This window comes from Haliotis rubra, unplaced genomic scaffold (assembly GCF_003918875.1).
Source record: "Haliotis rubra isolate DU_JTF1 unplaced genomic scaffold, ASM391887v1 Scf302, whole genome shotgun sequence".
Lineage (NCBI taxonomy): Eukaryota > Metazoa > Mollusca > Gastropoda > Lepetellida > Haliotidae > Haliotis > Haliotis rubra.
Window position 1 is genome coordinate 830,424 of NW_025766972.1, and position 8,246 is coordinate 838,669.

Consider the following 8,246-nt stretch of genomic DNA (forward strand, 5'->3'; position numbering starts at 1 on the left):
TCGTAGAGTCGGCTATGGAGGGTTATAAATATTGGAAACATCAAAATTATTTAGAATAAACATTATGACTAGACAATGCCTTTTAGAAAGTGGCAAAATGTAGCATATGTTATATTTAGGATTACACTTTCTGTTCTGATTATTTCCAGACTACAGCCATTGCTGAGTACGAGGTGACTAACGGGATCGGGCGGTCAGGCTCGCTGACTTGCTTGACATATGTCGTTGTATCCCAGTTGCGTAGATCGATGTTCATGCTGTTGATCACTGGATTGTCTGGTCCAGACTTGATTATTTACAGACTGCCGCCATAGAGCAGAAATTTGCTGAGTGTGGCGTTAAACTAAACGCTCTCACTCTATCTCCTGAAAAAAAAAATCAGACCTATATTCACCTTATTTACAAATGCACGTTGGTACGTAGGTACCAGTGTTGGGTTATTTTCCTTGTAGCTTTAGAACTAATACCAATAGGACTTGTTAAAGCATTACCGATAATAATGATATGATATTGTCTCATCCCTCATCACATGTGCTTCGTTGAGGGGCAGGACTGAAGTCCTAGAATTTCTTAGGAGTCAAGCTGCCAAGACAGGGTCACCCATCCAAGGACTCTCCGAGCTCGACGTTGCTTAACTTCAACTGATTTGTGACCTGGGCTCTATGCACAGGACCCACCGCCACCACCATTTTCTTGTTTAGTACAGGGCTGTTTTTGCACTCTGAACATGGAAGACATTTGTAATAATAGAAGTAGGGTAACCTAGTGGTTAAAGTGTTTGCTTGTCACGACAAAGACCTGGGTTCGATTCCCCACACGGTTACTATGCGTGAAGCCCATTTCTGGTGTCCCCTGCTGTGGTATTGCTGGAATACTGCTAAAAGTAATGTAAAACTAAATTCACTGACTCATTTACTCATCCCCCATCTGTTACAGGTGTCGTACATATGTCAAGAAGCCCTGACAGTGTGTGAGTGCCTCGTCCACCCCCGTGCCCCCTGTCTGCGGGGACCAAGCCTCACACAGACCACCCTGACAGTACGCACTGCTGTTGCTGATGCAGACCTTAATGGGAACAAGATCCCCACAGTTAGTCCCCAAACATCCAATATACAGAGCTCTGATACACATGGTACCTCGGTAACCAGTTCAGTGACTGACAGACACAGATTGGAATCGGTATCTACAGATCATAACAGTGTTGATCATTCTGTTGATCGTCGCGTTGTCCAAGTCTGTCGCGAAAGATTCAAATATATCTACGCCCAGTGTGCTTGTGACAAACAGGACAGCTCCTGAAAGTCCAGAGAGTGTGGTCGATGAGGAAGTGACCAGCAGCGATGAAGTGGATGCCGTTGATGATGTTGAGATGGTGGACAAGACAGCTGGTCAAGAAATGTGTGAAGAGGTTGGTGGTCAAATGTCTTTGAGGACACAGGAACTGGGAACATCAGAAGTGGGAAAAGGACAGTTATCTGCCCCTGTGTCAGGGTCAAAGATGGTGGAAGATGTGGAGAGTGGGGAAGGGAAGATTGTGCCTTCAACATCGACAGAATCCTCCCAACAAATTGAATCAAGTGATCAAGAGATAAGGGTAAAATGTTACATTATATTTACTCCTGTACAACTGAACAAATGTAGGCTTCCATACATGTTGCAATTTACTCATGAAGATCCAGGTCAGAATTGGTCTTCAGCAACCCATGCTTGTCATAAGAGGCAACTTACAGGATTGGGTGGTCAGGCTCACATTGTATCCCAATTGCATAGATCGATGCTCATGCTGTTGATCACTGGCTTGTCTGGTCCAGACTTGATAATTTACAGATCACCGCTATATAGCTGGAATATTGTTGAGTGTGGCGTTAAACAACAAACAAACAAACAAACCTTAATCCTTCAGTCGCCATGGTGACTGCTTATTAACTGCATATCTGTTAACAATAGCTGCAGTAGCAGTTTGGACAACCAGTTGTGTTTTCGTTTGCTGCTGGCAAATAACTGTTTTCATCATTTTGTCATTTCCATTCCTTCCCAGGATGAGTTTTTGTTGGTCTAACACATCCATGATTAATATCTACACAGTAGACACAGCCTTTCTAATTTAAACTCACTCTCTCACTAGGTCCCTAGCAGCCTAACTGTGCCAATAAGGTCTATGTAATTTATTGGGTGGTCGTGTTCAGGGATATAGTTGATAATATGTCATCGTACAACATGTGACATTGCCTGTGGTATTAAGGCCAGACCAACTTTATTTCTTGTTTTACGGACTTTTGTCCTCAGAAAACCTACAGGCAGGAGGGTAGAAAAATAAATCACCAGTTAATGTAATATTCATTTTAAATACTAAAGTATTTTACTTTTGGCATTTAATGAAGTGTGTTTGGGGCCCAAAAAAAAAATCTAAAAAAATTATTGTAAGTTTACATTTTGGCCAATAAAAATATAAGGGTTTTATTTTTTGAGTGGGGAAAATTATTTTCTTTATTTTTCTTATTCTTGAACCCGCCTTGATGTTGCTGGAATATTGCTAAAAGCGGCGTAAAACCAAACTCAGTCAGTCAGTCTTATTCTTGAAATAATACGACTGGCAGATCCATAAAACAAGAAATAAAATTGGTTTGGCCTAATGAAGGTTTATTTGGTCAAGACTGGCATGTCAGTGCTTCTTATCCCCGGGAGCCAAACAGATATTTCAGGGCAACATTTCCACTGATCAGTTGTTCTAAACCTGGGAACAACCATTTCTTTAAACATGTAATCTCCCAAGAATATCAGCAAGTTCGTCTTTGATCTGCGGGTCAAAACCATGTCACTATTATGTTGCCTCAGTGATCTGACTTTTTTGTTTCTCCTTACAGAGCGGTGAGGTCGATGCCATGCTGCTGAGTTTTGTGGATGCTGGACCAGATTCAGACTAACCGATGTCAGTTGATTGGAAATAAAGATGTGAAACTGTTCCAGACATGCTTGATTCAACAGTTTGACAGATACAGAGACCAGGGAATCGAACCCAACCTTTCTGCTCTCCAGGCAGACGCTCTAGCCACTAGACCATAGAAGCAGTACATACTGACAAACCGGTCGGTCCCTTTTATCCCATTAATGGGAAGAGCAGTCCAATGCCAGTACAGAAGAAACAGGATCCTGGCAATCCAAAGGGACATAACTACCGGTATGCAAAGTGAATTGTGTCCATGAAGTGACTGAGTGAGTTTAGTTTTATGCCACAAACAGCAATATTTCAGCTATATGGCGGCGGTTTGTAAATAATCAAATCTGGACCAGACAATCCAGTGATCAACAGCATGAGCATCGATCTACGCAATTGTGATAACATGACATGTGTCAACCAAGTCGGCGAGCCTGACCACCCGATCCCTTTAGTCACCTCTTACGACAAGCATGGGTTACTGAAGATCAATTCTATCTTCACGGGTGGTGTCCATGAGGTGACGTGTCACAACTGGTCCTCAGCAATCCATGCTTGTCATAAGAGGGTGGTCACACTCAGACTTCGTAGATGCTTTCCATCGTATCCAAAACAAGCACATCGATGCTCAAGACTCCCATCCCAGGAGTCTGATTATTGCTGACCTCATCACCAGGCACAGAACAATGCACCAAATATTCACACTCCATAAAACACCAATACAGAACCTGCATTATTGTTTCAAATGAGGTTTATTAGCTTTAACATGGAATAAATATATGTAATATGATAATCTAATTCATAATAAAATCACGGTCATTCTAGAAACTGGACAGTGTCCACTCTCTATAACACTAAACCTGTGCTGTAACCATGTGCTTTAAACATGTGCTTCACAGCCTATACAGCACTGCCAGACACCTGGCGGCACGTCGGGCATACTGGGACAATGGAGGTCATCTGATTAACCTAGAAGTCTTTGTACAGTACCAGGAAACAGAAAAAAAACTGCCAACTACAAAATTATGCGAAAATCCACAAAAATCCAAGTACCCTTAAGGAATAAAACAATGCTTTTTTAAAAATGGACTTGAATTCCCAAAGGTGGCAAGGAATAAATGCATTTCAATGTAGCTTAAACGAAATGTTACCATGAATAGATGTAATTAAAAATACGCGGTTATCTCCCCGTCATTACTTGGGTCAATCTTGTAAAATAATTGCAAAAGTTGTTATAGCTATTTTAAGGCTTGGTTCTGTCTTAACCAAACACCATTGCATCATGTATAAACCTGTTCAGCTATTTTGTACACACACATTTGTTTAACTGGACTGCAAATGGTGGTAGTAATTGAACCCAACATGGTTCCAGTAACATGCTACCACTATTAGGTATTCCATATTGAATTCAACGTCATTTTGTGTCCTTTCTTTTCATGTGAGTGAGTGGTTTTACATTTAACAATGATATGAACCGTGTCCAAGTCATATCACAGAGCATAAGTTCAATGTGGGATGAAGAGTTTTAGTAATGTAGCTTTCGGAAGTTTACCACGTTGGTAAAATCCATGGGTTGTTCTGACAAACCAAGAAACAGAATAGGGAATCAAACCCACAATTGTAGGTTCCTAATATGCCTAAGGGAAGCAACTCTGAATTTTACTTAGATATCACTGTTACAAGGTTATGTGTGACACTTGCAGGGCAGCACACAAATGCATGCTAAGTTGCATAAAATGTCAGGTTTAATTATTTTCAAGAGTGCCAAAACCCAAGAGACGGACAGAAAAGGTAAAAATACATACCCCCACCTAAACTAAAATCTGGCCTCTGAAATGAACATATTATTTAATAAAAATTGTAAACTATTTTAATAAAATAAATGAATTAAGGATCTCAGAGACTAAAAAATATGCAGAGCTACAACTGCTTGAAATTTCAATAAGATGCAATAACCATCACTGACATGCCACTGCAAGTGTATGAAATATTTACTGCCCCTCAACTTCTCCCCAAACACACACCCTCCCACTGCCTGCTCGCACATGCCGTAATTCATTACCACGATCACAAAACTTTTACAAAATGGCCACTTTCTTTACCAGAGTCACAATGAAACAACAGAAGACAATAAAGTGAATTATAGGTCTTCAGTGTTACCACACACGTGTGAGAGGGGGCAGCGATTCTGATCATTACAAGCGGTCCTGTGAATATTCAGCAGATTTTTACAGGCCATGAAACATAAGAAATCTAGGCTTGCTACATATTATAGTCAGTGAGTGATTTTAGTTTTACGCCACTTTTAGCAATATTCCAGCAATATCACGGTTGGGGGACACCAAAAATGGGCTCCATACATATTGCCCATGCGGGGAGTCGAACCCAGTCTTCAGCGTGACGAGCGAACGCCTTAACCACTAGGCTACCCCACCACCCCCACATATAATACTCACCTGGGCTGGATTGGTTATCTCTCTAGGGTCTGTACGAGACAACCTCGAACCCACCCACCCCCCACCCACCAAACTGCTCAAGAAAGGAAACACTCAGTTGTCAAAACAATCTGGAGCCATCTGGACACTTCGATGCGGATATTTCCTCTGGAAACAGTCAGTCCAGGCTAATAAGCATGAACATAGAGATTTTTTCTGGGTTACATCTTCTTTTTATTCTTCTTATTCACCCAGAAAAAATCTCTATGTTCATCAAATATCATCTTCTAAAATGCCAATCAAGCATCAGGCTAATAAGGTTTTACTGTCTATGGTACAAAGTATATTTACAAACAGAACGACAAAATTCAATCCATGTACATGACGTACACAAGCAAGTTAACATACAGCAACACAATGCTAGGTAAGTAAACAGATCCTCAAGAAAATATACCACTCAAAACAAGTAAGGAACATCTAATTGTGTATTTCAAACAGTAAACTACAGTCATAAATTAAAAGACATTAATTATTGTTCATTATAGTTCGTCATACGAACTTCAACCAAAATATAAAATTGACTAGGACTAGAAAGGCCAGTTCATCACTTCCGTCATTCATTGTAAACATGTTCATTATAAACATAATTTACTGTACTTAAATTGTTCCTTTTTCTGAGTAGTATATATCGGTAAGCTAAACAAGTAAAAATAAGATTCAGCAAAATTACAAATTATTATATACACAATCTTAAAACAGTTTCATGTAAGGCAGATATTTTACTCCAGTATGACACCACTGCATAAATAACCAACAATCTCTCCATAGTATTTCAGTGAGTGAATTTAGTTTTAGCAATATTCAAGCAATATTGTGGCAGGGACACCAGAAATAGGCTTCACACATTGTACCCATGTGGAGAATCAAACCCGGGTCTTCGGTGTGGCGAGCGAACACTTGAACTACTAGGCTACTCCAACGTCCCTTCCTTTGATGGAGGGTGTTCCGATCTTCAAAAGCGAGGTATCATATCGGAGCAAAATGTCAGCATTGAAAGAGGATACACATGAAATAAATTATGACATTTACAATGACTTTTGAAGTTCTGATTTATTGTGCTTGTATTTTCTAAACACAGCTCCTCCAATGAGAGGTCAGCATTTAATCACATGGTCTACACTGTCTATATGACAATGTCAATTCAGTATATACACTAACAATGTGTTTTGTGCAGTTTATACAACATGCAGTACTTTGCTGCTAATTAATGGAAACAGAGATACTTTTATTCGGACATAATCCTCTGCTTTGTTACTTCAATGATACTTTCAGCAGCAGAAGCTCCATATTCCAGTTTCTTTGCATTTCATCCATTCAATGCAGAAATGAGTCCTGCTTGTTTGTCAAAGCTATTTCAAATCCTTTAGCATACAAATTAACAAGTGAAAATCATGTTGGTCAAGGTAAGGAGCATTCGAGTGGATGGGAGTTGTTGGGTGGTTAAATACAATGAAATAGACACTGGCTTAACGTTTGTAAGTCAAATGTTATCTGAATATGATTTGCAAGAAGAGAAGCATATTAACTTAATATTTTCTCATCATGATCATTGGTTTTGCATATTCAAGTATTGTGTACACACATATAGAACAATTCTGCTGATTACAAATTGTGAGGATTTTATTCTATTCCTACTTATTAGTGTCAACACCTTCAAATACAACAGACGAAACCTCAACACTGTACCATGGTATCAGTCTCTTCTATATCCAACCAATGAGGGAAAAACCTGACAAGAAAATATTTTTTGCAAACAATTCCTTCTATTGCATCATCACTACTGAAAGCCAAGCGGTGACAACGGTTTAAAGCCACTTTGAACAGAATTTCCAAAACAAGCATAAATTAAGGTACATCTGGGATTCGAACCGATGATCAGCGGATCCTGTGTTCATGCTTACTGCCCAGCACCTGGACCTAGTTAGTTTAGGTTTAGCTCCGAACAGTAGAGTCAGGCGCATAGCAATCCAACTTTTTCGTGTAAGCCCGACAGGTGGCAAAGCTTAACATTTAGATAGTATTAGGGCTTGCCCAACCATTTTTAGCAACAACCATGTGAAAACCTGGGCTTTTTTCTATAAAGATAGCTACACCCCTGAGAGGAGACCCCAAGGTGATGCAGGTCCTTGTGAGTGAGCAAGTTGGGTTTTACGCCGCTTTTTGCAATCATCCAGTCATACCACAACAGAAATGGGCTTCACACATTGTACCCATGTGGGGAATTGAACCCGGGTCTTCGGCGTGATGAGCGAACACTTTAACCACTGGTCTACCCAACCGCCTGATACGGGTCCTAGAACTGGACCACTTTGGCGACACTTGCAAGCATGGTGCTGAGTGAGTTGGCTTTTACATCGCTTTCAGCAATATTCCAGCATTATCGTGACAGGACACCCGATAAATTCTTCACACATTTGTACCCATATGGGAATCAAACCTGGTTCTTTAGGGTGACTAGGCTACCCCACAGCTCCTGTATGGTGCTAACAAACCTGAAACTCTTTAAGACATATTAAACAGACGCGAACAGAAGTGACCAGAGGCCCAGATAAGTTGAGTATCCGGGTAAAATATGCATAGAAAATTTCAAATTACACATTGAAAAATAATTGTTGCGTACCAATTACGCATTTAAACTGTTAGATATGCAAAAAGTTTAAAACAAATGCGTACGGAATATTTTTATAAAAATCGCTTGCGTAATGAAAAAGACATCAATTGCTATCAAGTTGTACTGTTAGTATAGGACAAGTGCTGTACTGTCAGTATAGGATGAGTGATTTTTATGAAATCATTTTCATTATATTTAAGTTGGT

At 40.0% G+C, this 8,246-nt stretch overlaps 1 protein-coding gene and 1 long non-coding RNA gene across 2 annotated transcripts in view; one reads left to right on the top strand and one right to left on the bottom strand.

Annotated features, from left to right (window-relative positions):
- The window catches only part of LOC124282750 (proline-, glutamic acid- and leucine-rich protein 1-like), a 28,956-nt gene extending 25,993 nt beyond the window's left edge, over positions 1-2,963 (top strand). The window contains exons 15-16 of the mRNA XM_046718774.1: positions 937-1,594; positions 2,865-2,963. The gene's annotated coding sequence lies outside the window, so the exon portion shown is untranslated. The remainder of the gene's footprint in view (positions 1-936; positions 1,595-2,864) is intronic.
- Positions 2-5,879, bottom strand: LOC124282752. Its single transcript, XR_006900233.1, has 3 exons — positions 5,867-5,879; positions 358-365; positions 2-126 (listed from the first exon to the last, which is right to left on the bottom strand). It is a non-coding gene; the product is annotated as an uncharacterized LOC124282752 (long non-coding RNA).
- Between the last annotated feature and the right edge of the window lie 2,367 nt (positions 5,880-8,246).